At 36.0% G+C, this 21,053-nt stretch overlaps 1 protein-coding gene across 4 annotated transcripts in view; it reads left to right on the top strand.

Moving 5' to 3' along the window:
- The first annotated feature begins 4,819 nt into the window (after positions 1-4,819).
- Positions 4,820-21,053, top strand: part of Grm5 (glutamate metabotropic receptor 5) — a 462,620-nt gene continuing 446,386 nt past the window's right edge. For 2 of the 4 annotated variants that reach the window (XM_047516831.1, XM_047516835.1), the window contains exon 1: positions 7,007-7,140. The gene's annotated coding sequence lies outside the window, so the exon portion shown is untranslated. Of the gene's footprint in view, positions 4,940-7,006; positions 7,141-21,053 lie in introns of those variants that run through there. The other 2 variants (XM_047516832.1, XM_047516833.1) reach the window with 2 other exon arrangements.

The raw sequence follows: 21,053 nt of genomic DNA, 5'->3' as shown, positions 1-21,053 counted from the left end.
GCTTTTATGGAGGAGAGTTTCTCCTCCATAGTAATTATAATTAATAACATATTGAATGCTTACAATGTGCCACGCTATGTGCTTTGCGAATGTAACTCAGTTTTTACAACTTTGGAAAGCGCAATTCCCCCATTTTAGAGAGAAAGAAGCTAAGGAATTGAATTGAATGCTTTGCCACTTCCACTGTGGCACATGGCTCTTATTCCACTAGTTCAGGTTTCTGATAGATCCATGTGTCTAACCTAGTTCAATGTCCCTACTAAATCTTCAAAAGATTAAAAACAAATATTTAGTAACAAAACATAAGATATTCCTTCACCAATTTTCAAAAGCCTGGCTTTCATTTCTTAATATATAACTTTGAATAATTATTGGCTTCAACTCAATAAATTGTTTCTAAGAAAATATAACATTGAAAAACAATAGAAATCCTTGAAATCTGTATTTTTAAAATGTTGGATACAATGTTAGCTTTCATGTAGTTAATACTCCCAGGACTAAATATAATATGAATAGCAGAAACTGCTATGTGAAACCATTCAATGCATAATTGTCTCCTGTGTACATAATGCAAAATTCCCAGGGATTTTATTAAGCAATGATTCTGAGGCTTATTGGAAAGATAAAATCCTCCGTATACCCTGACTTAGTCATTCAAATGTATAATAAATGCTTCTGTAATTTAATCTATTTTTCAAATTAGATGAAAATATCCACTACTTTTGCCAAAAATATTTACTAATAATTGACATAAGATGTGACCTTGTAATTTAAATACATTTACAAAGAGATAAACTCCACTGGACTAAAAGGTGGTTCTCAAACTTCCAAGTGCCTAAAACAGAGGACATCATGTCTAGTGTCTTGTCTATCCTAATGTAAATTCCCATCATTTTAATTATCAAATGCCATGTACCTGCCAAATTTCAGAGGGTGTACAATATCTTCACATCCATTATTGCTTATCTTAGTGGCAATCTCACCAGACAGGTGCCATTATCCATGTTTTAAAAAGAAGCAAAACAAGAAGTTTGTAGTCAGCATAAAATCAGAATTCATAAAAGGATTTTCTTTTGTTATTTATGACTCTAATAATTTCACACCATTATCCAAATTCTTGCCTATACAAAGTAGTTTATTGGAACAAAAAAAGAGTCAGATTGTGAGGGAATTTGAGAGAAAAAGAATTATGATTTACTTATACTTGTAAAACACTTTAAGTTTACAAAGTGACTTTACATACAACCAAAAGAACTTAAAATTATCTTTCTCATTCTCCCTTTTCCAGACAAGGAAATGAGGTTTCAAGGTTCAGGAGTTTATCCAAGTCCCCTGGGCAAGTGAACAGTGAGAGTCAGTTTTCCAACGGCAGTCTGGTACTCTCAGAAAATAAGTGGATCTGGTTATTCACTTGGGCTATCAGGGAAAAGCTTTGCCTCTTGAGATGAGAGTTAAGCATGGCTGAGGTCGAAGAGTGAAGACTGACAATCTCTGCTGTATATGTGCCATGAAGTCTGCTTAGAGAGGGTTCCATCTTGGAAAACACTAACCCAAGTAGTTGTACTTCCTGAGCACTGTGCTATTGTGTTTTTATTCTGTATGACAAGAAAATTAAAAATTCACAGGGCCACATGATAAGTTTGTACTGCCTGGAGTATAGAGACATAATTTAACTTAAACTTGTAAGTAACAACTTCTTTGAGTAAAATTTCCATGCGATGTCTGGATTTTATATTAAAGTTTTATGTGAGACCATTTAATATGAAAATGTTTCTAGCTTTGCTGTAAAATCCTTGTTGAGGATATTTACTTTTTAAATTAATGAAAAAAATCTCAGAAAATTTTAAAAGTTGTTTATCTGTCTTTTAGTAGATTCAAATAACCATATAGCTACAAAACATTCTGCATTGCAGTAACTCTTTTGGAGTCCAGACCATGAACTAGCTAATTCCAAAAAGCACAGTGGGAGAAGGGAGGTGTCCAGACTGGGAAAAAGTAGTCATTTAGAGTCTTTCAGACTACTTGCAAATATTAATATGATATATCATCAGTATTGCCAAGTTGGACAATGAAAGGCAGTGTGTAGTTGGTTACTTCTAGCTCCATAAGCACTCATTTAAATATTCAATTTTTGAGTAGCTTTTTATGTGCCAGAATTTTTCTCTGTTTTGAAATTAATGGTGAAACAAAGATTCCTTTCCTTTAGGAGACTACATTCTAACAAGAGGAGGGGATAGGCAATAAACAACAAATATAACAAGTGAGTAACGATACAGTATTTTGATCTGCATTAAGAACTATAAGGGGAAAACAGCATTGGATAAAGAGTATCAGGAACACTGGGACTGTAAGGGAGGATAGTTTACCAGATTAAACAGGGTAGACTGGAAAGTCCTCATCTAGGAAAATTTTTGCAAAGATTTGAAGAAGAGAAAAGAATTAGCCTGTTGATGATTTGGAAACAGAGGTTTTCATTCAAAAGACACACCCAATGCAAAGGCCACTAGATAGGAGGATGTCAGGTACCTTTGAAAAAATGCAAAGTTAGTGTGGTGGTTGCAGTAGAAAAATCAAAGGGTAAGAATACTACACAGAGTAGTAAAAAAAGTCATAAGTGTAATAGAGAAAGATTATTTAGGGCAATGGTAAATACTTGGGATTGTATTCTGAGTGAAAAGGAAAATTACTGGAAGGTTTTGATTTATATAATTTCTTTGAAAGACCACAGTACCAGTTTGGAAGTTTCTGCTGTTACATCAGGTAAACCATGATAGTAGTTTGATTCAACATGGCATCTGTGAAGATAGAAGTGGTACGATTCTAGAATAAACATTAAACACAGAACTAATAGGATGTCCTGACCAATTGTCACAGAGAAAGAAAGGAATCAATGAAGATTCCAAGTGTTAAGTTTGATCAATTATAAATAAAAATGATTTTTCATTTTTTACTGTTCTTCATAAGAATTACATTTTTAGTTCATTAATAACTCATCTGAAGGCAAAAGTATTGCCCTTGAGATATTACAATCAGAACTTATTTTGAGGAATGAAGACATTGTGCCTATACTCTTTTTATTTTAATTTTGAATAATTCACCACTTTATAATTATGACACAAAGCTATATTTTGTCACTGAGAAACTTAAAATTATATAATTATGTCTTCCTTCTCGTCTGAAACTATCACAATTGTTCAACGTGGGGAATGTCCTTTTCATTTTAGCTTTTAGAACATGTGAAGTGAGTATTCTTGGTAAACCATATAGTACATTTCCACTGTTTTATTTTATTATTTCTAACATGCTTGGGAATGACTTATCTCAAACTATCCTTTGCATAACTCTGGGAGATAGCAGGGAAGGAAATAGTATAAGAATTTGGAGTTTCAGTAACTGTGTGGCTAACAGGAGAACTCCTTGCCTAGGTATAGCAAGAAGTTTGTTCAATAGATAAAGAAAAATGGGGAACTTGCAATGCCCTATGTTCACTGAAAACCAAGTGTTCTATGCAAAGACCAAATCTATGACCTTGTTCTCATTGGCAATACCTCAGACAATTGGGTTGTAAAACCATGTTTTTTCATTAGACTTAATTAACTCACCAAAATCATCTAGTCATAAGTTATCTTTTATTTTCTTCAGAACTCTCACTTCTGTATTTTCTCATCTATGTCATTTTCCTCATTTTTGAGATTCAGGAAGATCAACCACAGCTTTGTTGGACTTTCTAGAAAGTACTACAACTTTTTTTTTGGATAAGAAATCTCAAAAATGATCAATGCCAACACCATCATAACTGTGGAAATGCAAAAAGAAACACCACTGTAAAACTCAATAAGGTGTGATAGATACATATTTGCTTTTCTTTTGAATACCTGAAGATCTCAAAGAATAAATTTCCTTATTGTCAAGGGAAAATTAAATACCAGGTGTTAGTAATAAATTTACCAGGACCAATACCCTTGACTTTATTGTTATCTTTCAATCTTTAATCCAGTTGCTCTGAAGACCTGGTTTCCAAAATTCACATAGGGAAATAGAATGGCAATAATAATATTACTGCAATATGTTACCTTAAATTAAGCCAGGAAAGTAATTTATACCAATTTTTTTTAACAGAGGTAGAAATGAAGTCTTTTTTTTTTTTTTTGTAATTTAAAGATAAACTCAGCATTTTTTACAATACTGGACAATTATGGGAATGGCAGGGGAAGGGAAGCAAAGTCATTTGAGGAAGTAAAAGGCATTTATCTGCTACGGAGGAAGAAATTTTAATGGAAGTAGGAAGAATCGTTTTTAAGAAGTGCAGAAAAATGCAAAATGTCATTATTAATAAGTAATATCATTAAAGAGACCTTTCTAACCACTGACACCTCTGAATCATCTTGGGGTCCCCTGGCTTCCTATGTCTCTGCCCTCCAGCAAAGACGCCCCTTCTCCAATCATTGTCATGAGTTTAAGTGGCATCTTCAGAGAGAAGCTTATTATCTACCTGCTCCCCTAGATTCTATCTGAGTGACACACCACCCACGCCTCCCCGAACAGCTCTCCTCCTTCCACAGCTCCCAGAGGGAACCTGGAGACCTAGAGAGGGAACCCAAAGCTACCTTTGCCTGAACCGGGGACCAAGAGGCGGACCCTAGTTCACACACTAAATTGAGCCCAGGCGAGTCTGCCGCCCCCCGCGGCGCGCTGCAGGAGTAGGAGCCAGCCCTGCGCTGCGCTTCCAGCTGCGTCTGCCCGAGCGCGGCACGTGCTCCCGGCGCTGGCGCGAGAGAGCGAGCGCCACCACCGCGGGCCCCGCATCCCTTCTGCCGGCTGCCACCACTGCCTCCATCGCTGCCACTAGCGCTCCAGCAGCAGCCAAGGCCGCTACGAAAGCGCAGGAAGCTTGCAAGGAGCGGCTGGCCGGGGGCGCAAGGCTCTGGGAGCGCACCTGGTAAGCACAGCGCGATTTTCTTTCTCTCAGCTGTAGAGTTACCAGGGATGTAGGATGCCGCCGGAGCCCCTCCCCCAGTGCAGAGATGGAGAGCAATCAGGCAAGGGGCGGGAGCTTGGGCTAAAGGGACCTAGAAGGGCAGGTGGTGGGCAGGTGGAGGACTCGCGGAGCCAGGGACACTATGAGGTCCTGCAAGTTTAGTAAAGTCACCCTACAAGGACATGTGCCCTGTGAACCAGAAATGAATTTTGACTCAGGAGCCCAGGCTACCTACCGCGGTGTCCCTCCAATGGGAGGTTTATGAAAATCATTTTGTTTTTATTTGCATAAGAGAGATTCAAGTGGGCTCGTTTCCATAGAAAATGAACTAAAAAAATCAGAGAAGGGGGGAAAACTGAGCCAAAGGAGGCGTTTGCACATTTTCCTTTCTCTCTCTCTCTCTCTCTCTCTCTCTCTCTTTCTCTCTCTCTCTCTCTCTCTCTCTCTCTCTCTCTCTCATGCCGATACATGTGCACAGAAGGCATGCATTTAGCAAGGAAGGGGGCTTCTCTATCTTTGAAGCCATTAAGTGTTTGAGGGCTAATAGGAGCACTTGCTGATGCCTTGCCCCAAAAAGAGGCAGCAAAGGAGGGACATGGTTGGATGTGAATACCAGTGTTACATTTTTAAAATGACACTTCCATGACTACAATAGCAGAAGGGAGAGGTTTTCTAGAACTGTGGGCCATTTTAAGGGGTACACCTGCAACTCTGGCCTTTAAACTCGAGTTCGTGTAAGCTCTATGGGGTTAGGAAGACATCTTTACTCTCAGTTCCCTTATAGAAGTTTAGCAAAGGATGATGACAGAGAAGGGCATGAAGAAGAAAAGGGAAGAGAAGAGAGCTGAATATGGACTGAATGGGCTGCATGGGGTGGCAGAAGGAGAAAAAGCCTGCCAATAAGGTTTGGCATCATGGTGTTCATTCAGACCCCAGTTCCCCAGCAGTCCAAGAGGTGTTCTCTAGGGCGATGTGTGACCTTGAACAAGTCTTTTAACCTTTGTATACTCAGTTTCTCCATCTACGAAATGTAGAGGTTGTTCCATATTTTTGGACACTGAGGTCTCATGTAATAGTGTTTTTGATTGTATGGGTTTGAAGATCTGCATACAAAAAAAAAGAAGAGCATCCAGAAAATATGGATAAAGGAAAGCTTCAAAGTGTTAACCCTCAAATTAGTAAAGGCAGTTGAAAGATCCTGGCTGTGCTATTGGGGTAATGCATGCTGAGAGGTCGGTGGAAATGAGTGCGGACAATCAGACACTTAGCCTGCTGCCAAAGGAAACTGAAGTTTGAGATCTGTTTGAGAAGATTTAGATCCACAGAGCCTAGTCACATGCTTTTTTAATGTGGCAGTTGAAGAACACACTTTGGTGACAAGCTATGAGATTCTTTGACTTTGAGTATTTGGGAAATTATTTAAAATTAATTCTGACACAAGGAAAATGACATCCCAGTTTAAAGGTTAGGCATTTGGGGTAGGTGAAAAGAAGGGTTTAAAGTGGGATATGAGTATATTGCCATCTGGGCAGAGGGGTTAGGGAGGGAGAGGACCATGGAAATTCCTCCTGGGACAAGGATTTCTGTACTCCTTGGAGGTACTGGCACCTACCATGTCCTTGACACCTCTTCCACTTGACTGAAGAGGGTACAGGTATCTTTTCCTCTTCAGTAAGGGCTTATTCTTAAAATTTACGAATTTGCATCCCAGTTGCTGAAAAGGGGAACATGTGAAAACTCAACTCCTGGGGGTGGTGCCCTCAGCTCCCCCACCATGTGAGCATCTGGCTGCAGAGCTAGTCTACCCATCCAGATTCGCCCAGGAGGCTGTGTTCCTAAAGGAACTCACTGTGCCACTTGGTGGCACCAAAAAGTTGCGCAGAGAACTCTGTTCTCTATAAATACAAACTACCACCCCTCCCTCCTCCGCTCTCTCCCCTTCCCCCCTTTCTTGGTAGCGGGAAGATTGCTGCACACAACGCCCTCAGCTTGGCTGTTCTGCGCGCGCTGAGCGCAAGGGATGAGCTTGTGATCATCTTGGGGTGGGATGGGGGGGTGCCCAGGACTGGAAAGGCCGCCTCTACCCCGCTGATCCCCACCGCCCAACTTTACGTGGGGCTAGAAAGACCGCGTCTCACTGCCCGCTGCCTGACCGACAGGGGGTAAGCTTGCTAAGTGTCTGTGTGCCCAAGTGTCCCCTGGCCTGAGAACGATTTAGGAGCTATTAGCTTGCTAAATAGCTCACAGTTTGGTTTGGGGGAGGGGGTCATGGATGGAGTGGGAACCGCCAGAACCCTTAAGGTTCATGTGTGCTCCATTTGCGGACAGCCTGGGTTAAACCTGTTGGTGAAAAGGTTGCGAGCAATGGGATAAAGGAGGGAAGAACTGCAAGCATTGAGACAGGGATTCTGCATGCCTTCGGACCGGAATCCCGGCTAAGGAAAGGGGCGCATGGTTTCAAATGCAGATGTACTCCCCCGAACCACTTGAGGGCTAGAAATTGAGAAAAGCAAAGGTAGAGAGGGAAAAGAAGGAGAATCCTTTCCCAATAAATCCGGTCACAGCCGCTCCGCGGCGCTTGCTGCAGGAAGATGGGGACAGCGGGTGGTGCTGAAAGCACATTTCTTTCACTCGGCTTGAGTGCCTCGCTCTGAACCCCATTGTGATCCCTCCCGCTCTTTCTTCTCCCACCGACGCATCTTTCTCTTCCCTTCAGACACAAAGCTTGCTAGTTCGCCAGCATTATAAGCGGCTTGTGGAGAAGAGAGCTTAGACTAGAGCGACTTGGTAAAGAGAACCCAGAGCAGGCCCAGGAGTGCCAAGGTTTGCTGGTGGCCTGAGCCTATCCTACTATTGGGACTTCTCAGAAGAAAGTGATAGACTCCCCTGGAGGATTCTCCCACCTGCTGCTGGAATTCCAGCTGCTCAGGTTTCCCTTTAGAGTGGCTACCCACGGGAAGGAAATTTGAGAAGAGGATAACCACAGCTGAACTTATTTAGGCACAATCTTTGTACCACCTCAGCTTGAGTAGCCAGGCAGATTCTCTATCACTTTACTTTTCGAAAAGAAATTGACACAGGCCAGTGGGAATGTACCTCCTCATTTCTACCTATTTCTATGTTCTCTGCCTTGGATTTTATCGTTTGGAGTTCCTCAGGACTGACATAGAGATGAACCGTATTCCTAGTATGGGCTGCTGTTGGACTGTTAACAGCCTAGGGAGCATTGCTTTGGGGTAAATGCACCCCTTCCTCTAGTGAGGTATAAAAATATGTTTTCTGCAGAAGCTCTGAGTTATCTGATGTTTTACTGGGAGTTTTTGATGTTCAGGTATACTTCCTGTTAGGTGTGCGTGTGCTATTTTCTTCGTGAAATGCAGGATATTTTCTCCTTTAATTTCTCTGTTACTTATGTGTAATTACACATTTAAGGATCAGTTGTGTCCATGTCTGTCCTTTACAGATGTCATTTTCCATTTTAAAGGGTCACTGGTTTAGGCATTGAAAATACTGTTTCTGAACTCATCAGATTAGTAAGATGCACTCCATCAAATCTGCAGCCTTCTCTGGTGGAAACCATTTCAGTACTCTGGACAGAGCCTTTGAAGTTTCTTAGGCAAAGAATGTGCCTTAAACAATTTCTAAATAACCACCTCTTTTAAGAAAAAAGAAAAAAAAAAAAAAAAACCCTAGTCATTTACACTCTGCATGAGAATATATACAATACAGATATTTTAATTGCATCCTGGAGAGCTTTGTGTTATCAAAAGGCCATGTTTTGCCTGTGGGTTATATGCTCAAGAAGAATCCAAACTCTTAAATGTTCATTTATGAAAAGACATACTGAGATTGTTTTGGGAAGGAAGAATATTTGAATAATCCAAGTACTTGATCAGATATGTACTTTTCTTGCATAGGTATACACAAACTTCTTCCATTATTTCATAACACACATTATGGACAGAATGGCAAACTCCCAGGGAAAAGTTGAAAAGTTCTCTTGTAGATAACATGTCCACACAGTGCAGACTGTCCACACGTTCAAAATACTTGAATAACCACATACCATTTTCTGTTTTTCTCTGGTTATTGACATTGTATGTGTTCTAGTACAGTCATTGATCTCATTGATATTTTATCTCTTGTTTACTTGTGTGACTAAATGGTTTTAATAATTCTTTTTTATTTTCTTCAAAACATTGAATAATTTATAGGAGTGTTTCTATATCATCTCTAAAAGAATTGGAACATTTTAGATAGGAAAGGTTAATTAAATGCCAATAAACATCACATGATACAAGTGTAAAATATGACATAAAGTCAATTATAAAAATACTGCACATTTTCTATACCTATATTATCCCAGACTTTCTTTCTGTGTGGCCTGAACATACATACCTAAATACACCTCCTCATATATTTTTTGCTGTGGGATGTATGTATAATTAATATATATTATATTGTAATGTAAAGTATCATATATGCCTGTATTATTTAAATCTATATACAGATAGGTCAAATATAAATTTATAAAACAGAGAACTTTCTTTTGATATATGTTGATATATGTTTATATATGCTAAACTAATTTAGTTTGAAGTTTGTATATTCTGAAGATATAAAGGAGAAACATTCCAGTTTAGAAATATGGGTTACTTTTCATATTCAGAGAAATATTAATCCTAGTCCCAAGATAACATTTAGTTGCCATTTTATTCAGCAAGTGGAGTTTAGGAGACATGAGTACCCAAAGAAATATTTTAATTTTTTAAAATAATTTTAGTTGTAGATAGACACAGTACCTTTATTTTATTTATTTATTTTTATGGTGCTTAGGATAGAACCCAGTGCCTCACACGTACTAGGTGAGTGCTCTACCACTGAGCCACAACCCCAGCTCCAAAGAAATATTTTTACTTCACATTTGTAAAACTCAAGGAAAGAAAGTTTGAGTTTTTATCATGCATTTTCCTCTATTTGTAAATGAAATAATACATTTTTCGTATTTCATTATTTCAGTTGGTTAAAAGTATTTTAATAGAATATTATGTCACAGGCTTATTCTTATTTCATTTAAATTCATGGAGAGTAGGAAAAAAATTCACATTTTACCAGTCCTAATCTTCTTTGAATTATATGTACCTTTGGTCAGAAGGAGTACCAAGCAAAAGTCTTAGTATAAACTCATACCTACTGTAATAACTAAAATTTATTGAGCACATCAGGGACCATGCTAGGTACTAGATATATTATTTTATTTAATCCACATACTGATAATACGTGGCAATATTTATTTTTATTTTTCTGTTGTGAAAACTGACTTTTTTCCTCCATTGTCACAGAAACAGGAAAATGGGAAAAAACATATAATTCAACGCATGCATAAATAAATATATTATGCATAATAAATATGAATATTTATTATAAATTTGTATATAGATAGGTAAATAGATATCATTTGTTTGGAATTTGAACTTACGTTGTTTTCATAATACCAAACTATTTTAATCTACGGTGTGGCTAAACATTATAGAATTCTTTCTTTGTGGGTTCCAGTGAGTGTGGTATAAATGGAGGTGCAGACTACAGACTCTGGCAACAGATTATATGAATGTGAATCTCAGCCTTGTGTCTATCTGCATGACCTTGGCAAGGTGCTTGAATGACTATACCTCAGTTTCCTTATTTTTAAATGAGGAACAGATTACAATTATATTAGTATCATTGATGAATTAATTACACAAATCTAAGTAAAGGACCTGACCTGCAGTGAACCATGAAAAAATGCTAATTATGACTATTAAACCTGTATAGTCCTATGAATACAAATATTTCCCGAGTCCCCATATTACCAAATTTAATCATCACAACAACCCTATGGATTGCATTCTGCTTTCATTTTGTGAACCTCATACCAAAAAGTGATCATAAGAGAGATTAAATAACTTGTCCACTGTCCCACAGCTTACAACATGACAAAGCAGTTATTTACATCTGGGATCATCTGATTCTCAAATTCAAACTGGTAACTGTAATATTGACCTGCAACTTGAACGTATATCTCAATTTTTAAAAATTCTTTCAATTTTTAATCAGCAGCACCTTCTTCCTCCACAGGGGGATGTACAAACATTTCTTTTTCTCATACATCTAAGGATATTTAAAAATAAGCATGCACACGTTTAGAGATAACCAGAAATCAAAATGGTATGTAATTGCTGTCTCAAAAATCTTCTTTCTAAAATAAAAATATTCAAGAAATTTAAAGGTTAGGCTTAGATGCAAAATGTATTTTATGTAGATGTGATTCTGTTGTTCTTGTAAAGATATCAGAATTAGGAATTCTCTGATAATTAATTGTCACAGTAACTCTAGTTGTAGGTCACTGATTTTAAACTTTTGAGCAAAAGTGTTCTGAGGAAAGTAAAAAGCTCATAATCCCAATAGCATCAGTGGGTACTATAGTAATAATGCTCATTTAAATTTATTTTATTTTGCAAAGGAATGAGAGAGAAAAATATTTTAAAGATATCAGTTTGCTTTAAGAAATACTACAATGTTACCTTTAATGTTCCACAATGTGTAGAATTCCTTAAAGACACTTTGGAAGTAAAATATAATATTGTTACTCATTTAAACCAAAAATGAAATTTAATAATAAACAGATGTGTAAATTTCTATAGAAGGTTATTTTTGTTATTATCTTGTGAAGATTATAACGAACTTTCATATTTCATATTAAAAACAGCCTTTAAACCTGGGAGGTATATAATACAATACTCTTCTCACATTCATTTACTGTAACTTATGGACACATAGGATTATGTTTATTTAATGGAAGACAATATCATTCTAGATATTTCTTAGTTTAGTTTGTGTTTGTCAAACTGAAACTGTAACAAGACAATACAGAAATAACAAAATAAAGAAGGCAAGCCTATTTCAACTTACCTTCTGTAGTATTATTTGGAAGTTTCAAGTAAGATCTATATGGGACTAATGGATCCAAATGATTTGCCCTCTTTTTCTTCTATTCGTTTGTTCCTTTTAGTTATGCATAACATACATTAGAGTATATTGTGACATTTATACAAACATATAGTACATCTTATTCTAATTAGGATACAATTTGCTCCTATTTGAGCTCCTCGCTCATTACATGGACCTTTCTAGAATAACTTTCATGTGAATCACTGATTTTCATCTGAAAGTGATTTTGAACCTGCACAGGACATTTGGCAGTATCTGAGGACATATTTTCCTATCACAAATAGAATGTGGGGCTAATAATCCGTTGGTCCAGTAGACAGAGACCAGGGATATGGCTAAACATCTTACAAGGAACAGAACAACAGCCCTCCACACACACAAAACTATTTACCATTAATGCTATGGTTGAGAAACCCTGATTTCAATGAGACCTGAAAACAGAGTTATCTGTATTAACTTGATTTGTTTACATGGTTTTTGACTTTAATTGTTGAGTATTACACAAAAATTTAATGGAAAGTAGAATCTCTGGAATGTTGTGCAATCAATACATAAAATTCAAAAAAATCAGCCCATTTGATCCTGTGAAAGGTATTATATCTAACTGTATAAAGTGTGGGCCTGGGAGTCAGAGTCAGTTGGATTAATATCCACATTCTTCCATTTACTAGAAGTGTGAGACTTTTAATAAGATTTCATTTCTAAACCTCATTTTCTAGAGTTACTTAATATAGTTAGTAATCATGGTTCCCTTACAAAGTTGCAAGGCTTATGTTAAATAATGCTTATATATTACTTAGCACAAAGTCAGCACTTTATAAATATTAGCTATAATAATTAAGAATATATCAAGTCATAGAAATGTAAAACCACCTGGCAATAGGTAATCTAATTGGAGCAATAATGTTTTGCAGTCTTTAGAGGTATGCCATAAATAATAAGACAGCAGCTGAAGTCTGCAAAATGGATAGAACTGTAAAATCCCTGCTTGATAATTAAATTGAGACTAGTTAAAAATAGTGAATGGTATTATTTTTATTGCTTTTCTACAGAAGGCCATTTCAGGTCTTCATGGACTACTAAACCTCTTATTCAAATGATTTACTGTGATTTAGTGGGCTTTTTTCTACTGTTAGCACTTTTTAACTAATGCATAAAATTAGAGATTTCATTTTTGTACAATACCATGTGACCTATCCTTTGTTTACAAGATCACAGATGTGTACTTGACATAGTGATGACAATGGATCCTTCCTTACACTATAATGGTTGTGGTATCCTCGAATCTCAGAGTGCCTATTATCTGTGGTATTCACTTGTTTTCTGAAAAACATATCAAAGGCATCCTTGGCATATGCAGTGTTGACACCTCTGATTGTTTGTGATGAGGTTATTCCTCAGGCAGAAGGAATCATGTTCCTGTTGATGTCCTGAGCTGTGTGATTTGCTTGTGTGAGGATTAAGTTATATAAGAGACATCTGTGCCAGAAAGATGGCTAGTGTTTCAGAAGAATGTTGAAAATAAAAGACAATGTGAGCTGCGAATCTGATTACAATGTAGTTTGCCCTGTAAGGAAAAGTCTACCTACCAGTATCCTTTCTTCATATTCATTTAGGATATACTATGAAATTGCATGGTTACTTGAGGAAAACTACTTCTTTTGCATATTAAATACATGCCTGGTGCTTTCTCTGTTGAGATAGTGATGATACTATGCTATGAACTCATTTATAATATTGAATAATATTGAATATTATTGAATGAGGAATACTTGTGCTTCTAAAAATAGATCTTGAACTAATATAACATATAAGTTGAATTTTCCATACATATATTAATTTTGACTGAATTAAAAGTCTCCATATTATTAGACTGTAAGTCCAATTCAATTTCTTTGGGTAATTATATGACTTATTGCTTCCCCATTATTTATAGCACAAACTTGCTATTTTTTTTCTACCGACCTATCACCCTGCCACCTAAGAGCTATAACCTAAAGAAACAACTTAGTCTTTTCTTATTTTATTTCCTGATATATGAGAAATTTCTCACAGTATCTTCTTTTTCCCAAAAGGATTAAGGAAGGGGTGAACGCAAAATCAAGAATGACAAAAGGCACTGTACACGAAAATAAAGTATTACTTTTTTCCTTTTCTCTTTTCCCTGAGCCCTTTTGAAAGAATGAGTGAATCTTGTGATGAGAGGAGAAATGACCATACACATAAATTTGAATAGGAGCAAGGGAGAGCAGGTCCTTATTGACAGAACATTTATTAGCCCCTTTAAATGGTGAGGTTAAAGAGAAAGGTCTTGGAGTGCTATGGACCTTTTAAAATTTGAATAGACAGATTGCAAAATGGAAATGCATTTGTGCCCAAAACATTGTGTGTGGATATTTGTGCTATTGAACCACTATCAAAAGCAAGTAAAGTACAACATTGTTTATGATAGTAACAAAACATATAAACAGACTTAATATTCAAAATACAGATTATTTAAATGCATCTTGGTACACTCATAATTGAACAGTATGCAACTTTTAAAAAGAAATAGATATTCTAAGTGTGAACATCTTGATTCTGCTGCTTACTTCTTTGAGAATTTTGGCTAAACCACTGAATCTCTCTGAGTCTTAGATCCATCATCTGTAAAATGTGCACAAAATACTTACTATGTAGTTTGAATGAAAATTACATAACATTTTGTGTGAAGCAGAGTGCCTATCACATGCAATATTTCTCTGTGTGTATATATATGTATTTTCATATATATATATGTATATATATATATATATATATATATATATATATACATATATATGAAAAAATATATATATCTGGGGATCAAACCCTGGACCTAGTACATACTGGACAAGTGCTCTACCACTGAGTTACATATGCTCCAGCCCTATATGTATAATTTAATTTTTGTTTTCATTATCTGCATTGTCAAAGAAACTTATAGGGAAAGATCTGTACAATATATAGTGAGTAACCAAAATTTATTGTTAGATAAACTTGATACTAATATCCCATTTAAATGAAAATGTACAAAATATTATAAACTTAGAAAATTATAGGAGACAGGACATCGAGTTGTACAATGTGATTAAGACTGGATTTTGAGATAGTTGTTTTTAGATTCTGATATCAGTTCTGCTACAAATAATTTAATCTCCATGAGTCCCAATTAAATTGAATCATCTCCAGGGTCTTTTATAGTTTGATGATGTTATTTTCCTTAATATCTTGAAAAGCTGTGGGGAATATGCAGTTATTCTCTATGCTATTATCAGTCCCTACTCTTTTTGAGGTCCTCTGTCACCTAAACCCATTGGATAGAGGGAGTTTCATTTCATGCTTTCAACTTTCTAGGTAGGGAATCGGTATTATCCTGGAACCTCAGTCAGATAGTTGAAGAGAAAGCCAAGTGGAGGCAATTCATTTAATATTTTGTGCATTCAGCAAGATTTATTGAACTTCAATTTTGTGGGAGGTTCATACAAAGTGCTGTGTATGGCACACATTTAACCTTTGACAGGCTTGAAATCTGTTATAGGAGAAAACAAATTTATAAGAAATCTTAATATTAGCTTAATACTGTAAGAAAGTGTAGATTTAAAATGCTGTATGAGCTCAGGGAATATAGCAAATGCTGCAACGCAAGAAATTCAGGAAGATTTCAGAATAGAACTATTTTAAAATGTTATCTCATTCAATCCTCATTAAAACTCTTTGAGTTTGGTATCAATCTCATTCTGATCATCAATAAAATCACAAGGCTCCGAGTGGTGGAGTACCCAATGGCAATTAGCCAACATGGCAGTGCCAGGATTCAAACTCAGCTCAGCTTGACTCTAAGCCTCCGCTCTCAACAACTCTGCCATCAAGGCCATCAACAAAAGGGCTTATCAAGGGTCAGGACAAGCAAGAACAAAGCCATTGGAACAAAGCAGTATATATTTGTATAGGAGATGAATTTGACTTCACAAACTTCTAAAGAGGAGCAGGTGGAGGAGAGATAGCATCACCAGGGAGAGTGGGCAGAAATTTGGAAGGCAGATCCTTAAGTCTCAAACTTAAAAAAAAAAAAAAAAATTATCAGAAAATTTTAAAATTCAGAAAAAACAGATTAAGTCAAAGGAGACACTAACAATAAATGTTAGTGTACAGATATAAGTCTATGTATGCCTACATAGTCTTTCATGCTATTTCTTGTGAACGTCAACTATTCATCTTTTACTTCTGTTTAATACAAGGAGAACAATTCTTATTTCACTGCCCACTCCACTCACACACACACACTTCAAAATACAAAATTTCTGTTCCAAAACTTATTCAGTCTCCCTTGCTAGTTTCTCCTTATCTCTGGCAATTTAGAAGGTGAAATTCCTTGGAATGCACTCTGTGAAATGAGTTTCTTTTCTCTTTTCACTTCCCAGGTGATTTCATCCAGTTTCATGGTTTACAAAAAAAGAACATCTATCTATATACGATGTCACCTGCATTTTTCATCTCCAATTCAGACCTCTCCAGAATTTCAGCCATTTATTCCATATTTCTACTTGAATTTCCACTCAGTATTTAAAGCATGATTTGTCAAAATAGAACTTTGTCTCCATCCAGATCTTCTCCACAGTGCTATTTACTTCAGTGTGACACAATCCTTCATTCTTTTTTTCCTGACTGAAAATGTCAGCATTCTTATTGACACTTTTTCTTTCTCTCACATTACAAGTCAGATCTGACAGAAAACCTTTTCACTTTGCCTTCCAAATATATTTAGAATCCTATCAGTGACCCCTCCACTTGTACCGCCATCTCCCCAATCCAACCACTGTGATCACTGTCACCTGAATTAATGCAGTGCATTCCTAATTGCTCCTTCAATGTCTACCTTTGTGCTCTTGTTCTTGTTAAAATGTTAGGCAGAGTGTAACCCTCTTCCGTTGAAAACCCTTCACTAAAATTATTCTCATCCAATGTTAAAAGCCAGTGTGTTTTAAAATCCAAACAGTCTCAACATCATCATTCTATGTCACAGACTGCATGACTGCCTCTCCCCACAATTACAGTTGCTGCCGGCAACGAGTCTCTTTGCTATTTCTTAACACACTGGACATAAATCTTACATACTTTATCTTTGCTTTTACCATTACTTGGAATGTTCTTTTCCTAGATATTTGCATGATTCACTCCTTTTTTCCCCTTGAGGTATTTATTTAAATGTTACTTGTTCAGTTTATTGTTTGATCACACTATTTAAGGTTTTTTATACCTCTAGCAAGTTTCTATCTTGTTTCACAGTCTAAGTTTTTCCTCTTTCATGTTTATATTCTGTAGTGTATTTTACTTACTTACCTTATTTATTCTCCAATCACACTCCTTAGATTTCTATAGGCTTCATGAAAATGTGAACTTATGTCTACCTTGTCCATAACTGAATCCTGAGTTTGAAAGAGTTCTTAATACATAATATTTATTCAATAAGTATTTATTGAACAAATGAGTGAGGTTGATAGATCTGATATATCCTCTACTGGTCTATTTTAAACTTATCCTCTATTAATTTCTAGTATTTTGACAGCACATGGAATGATTTGCTAATAGCCTTAAAATAAGCTGAATTATAGCATATTTCTGTCATATTTCTATATTTTAATTTATTCCAAAATATCCCTTTCTAGGTATCTGGATTTCATAATCTGGTAGTGAATGAGAAGACAATATAAATAAACTTGTAGTAAATACTCATGCGAATTTCTATCTTTTGTCTTCTTTTCTGGAGTACTCTTCATACTCTTAATTTCAAGGCAACACCTGCAATCTTCAATTTTCCGAGGAAGTTCAAACTGGTTGGCCCCTCTCCTTTTTTTTTTTTTTTTTTTTTAACTTTGCTTTGGGGATTGAACCAAGGGAAGCTTTACCACTGAGCTACAATCTTAGCTCTTTTTATTTTTATTTTGAGATAGGGCCTCACTAAGTTGCCCAGGCTGACCTTGAACTTTCGATTGTTCCACCTCAGCTTCCTGAGTCTCTGAGATTACAGGTGTGACACAATGCTGGATATATTTTCACCAATTTTTGTTAATAACTGTATTATAGGAAGGGGTGGTAAGAAAACAAGAGATAGTGAAAGTAGGATTGTTTTGGCCAATAGGCATAGACACTTCTAGCTTTATCTCTTTCTAAGTAATTGGCTAGTTTTTAACTTATCAAAACTTATTGCCTCATTTGCAAAATAGAGATAATAAAATAATATCTACATCTTGGGGTATCATTGTAATCTATATGACACAAACAGACACAGGGACATAATTGTTGTGTCTAATTGTCAGGGTATACAGTGAATGCAGAATATATCTTCCAAGGAATCCAGATGCATTTCTAGTGCAATGTAGAAGCCTCCTGTACATCCATGAATGTGAAGTGCTTAGACCATTCTCTCCTGGCTTCCCAGTTATGATATACTCTCCCTTTCACTCCTTACTTTTTGGGTTGTCCCTTCCCTAAGCTGGTTTTTCCAAAACTGACCCCACCCCCACACTTTTTCTCCAGATGATTGTATACATTCCTAAGATTTTATATATTGGTTGCCCTTGATTGACATCTTAAACCCAACATTCTCTTCTGAGTTCCCCCTTTAATAACACTTTCCTATTTCATTTCTGTACCTGAATAACTCAAAAGCATGTCAAATTTAACATGTTAAAAAGAAAACCATTAATTTTCATCTTTCTTACCTGTTTATATGCCAGTCTATCACATCTCTTATAATGGAATCAAACTATGCTAGTTTCTTAGACTAGAAGCCTAGGAATGACCCTAGTTTCTCTCTAAATCTTATTATCCATATCTAGTTCATCAGCAAGTGCTATGGATTTTATTCAGAAAAATATATCTAACTCTGTCCATTTCCCTCTATTTATACTGTCATCAACCATAGCTAAGTCCGTATCTTTCCTTACTAGATTATTATAAATGTCTCCTAATCAGATTTCTCCAATTAATTATCCAGAATAAGGGAAAGCCAGAATAATCCTAAAATTGAATTGTGCTTATCATTTGCTTACATCTCCTCAATGGCTTTTAGTTGCAATTGACATCAAAATTCTTTATAAGAGCCTAGAAGATCCTATGAAGTCTGGCTCTTTCTTGTCCTTCCAGCTTCATTTTATACCACATCCCTCCAATTCTTTGTGTTTTAAATACATTTTTCATAGAGATAGCTTCTTTTATGATCAGTTTTCAGCTAACTTCATCTCTTTGAATACCAATCTATAAGACCCATGATTATAGCAAGCAGGTCTAGTTTTTTCACTTTTGAATTCAATTCCCAGGAGGGGCTTACAGCATAAGCATGCTATAAATACTTGCTGAAAGAGTTAATAAATAAATGGCTGGAGCATGAAAGACAATGATCATCACTATCCAGGCACATTATTCTCTCCTATGATTCTTTACTATCTCTGCCCAATAGATCTTTGCCAAATGAGTTAGATAATTAATTTAGCATATATGGGCAAGGCAGTCTTTCAGTGTTTTAATATACATACTGTGTCTCAATGTATAGGACTTTCCTTAAACAACGATACCTAATAACATGCATGGGATTCATATTTCTGCTTCATAAGTCCAATGGGTCATTTCTGTTCTCTTATATCACTTTGTACTCTTGCATAACAAGTGAGTGCTATTTTGTTATTGAGTTTATCCACGAATTCTTAATATAATGAGAAATCGTGCTTTCATTCTCTTCATTTTTTTGTATGCAATATAGTTCACATGACCATAAGAATCAGCACTGTTCTCCAGATCTTTGGTCCAAGGAAAGTGAAATGGAGATTTGAGAATATTCAGATAACTTCCCAATGAGAACATTAACATCATTCTTTGTTTCCTTTCTTCTTGTCTAAAATGCCAACTTTTATACCAAAAATTAATTTTTCTATATATTGCCAAGTACCTCATTATTCTGGAACATCTAGTTATTAATGAGATTTTTTATTTTAGTGTTTGGCACTATACACAGGGAGCATTTCTCTGTTGCCATAGGATACAGTTGAAGGAAACAGTGAAAATGAGGGTAGGAGTAATTAGAAACATGATTCAAGTTACATTCATTTTGTGTCTGGCTGGAATTTCTGAAGATCTGATGAATTTTGAAACCATTAGTATTCTTGTAGAGGCATGAAAATTGAAAAAGAATTCCTGAAGAATCATTATTACCTGTTTTAAAAGATGCTGTTTAGGGAGTTAGTAATTTTAAAACAACCTAAGATCCTTGACTCACATAGATGATAACATAATAAATAAACCCTTTAAATAACTGAAATCATTAATCTGTCAGTTCTCTGACAAATTATGCTAGAATTTGCTGTAGGAAACATGAGGCAATATCTCCTTCTTCTCAAGAATTTGAACTGAAATAGATGGCTATATTCATAGATATTCTGTCTTCCCCTGGAAGGATAGTTACAAACATGTGTATTTCAACCTTTCGAACCTTAGCAACATGGAAATTTTTTTTTGGATCAGAACTGGAGGACTGAGTACTGTGAATTTTATTACAAGACTCTGTAATTACTTTGAAGATTCTCTGGAGGACCAGTTGGGTTGCCAGAGAATTTTCCATCCTTACCACCTAGTCACATAATGCCCTTGGAAATTTAATAACAAAATGATCATGTCTTGAATATATATAGTCGTATTCAATTTATAAAGTATTTGCATAGTTGATATCTCATGTGACTTCCCATAAGGGCTGCCTAGCAGATTTTATCTCCATTTTTCAGATAAGGAAATTCTGGTACTGGGAGGTTGAATGATTTTCTTATACTTTTTAATAGCAGAATTGGGATTTGAACCTATATATGATTTTCTCCAAAAATGGTGCTCATGTTAGCATTAGTTGCTGCCTATTTGGAGGGCATTTTGATTTGTAATGTCCCAACCTTCTTTTTATCCCCCACAGTTCATTTAACTTGAATTATCTGTCTCTCCTCACTCTTCTTTGTTTTATTTTAAATGCAAATTAGGCAAATGCTCATTTCTTCCTGGAAAGATCAATTTTATTCCATCGAAT

The sequence above is a fragment of the Sciurus carolinensis genome, chromosome 11 (genome assembly GCF_902686445.1).
Source record: "Sciurus carolinensis chromosome 11, mSciCar1.2, whole genome shotgun sequence".
In the NCBI taxonomy this organism is placed as follows: Eukaryota; Metazoa; Chordata; class Mammalia; order Rodentia; family Sciuridae; genus Sciurus; species Sciurus carolinensis.
This window is presented reverse-complemented; position numbering and strand designations above follow the sequence as displayed.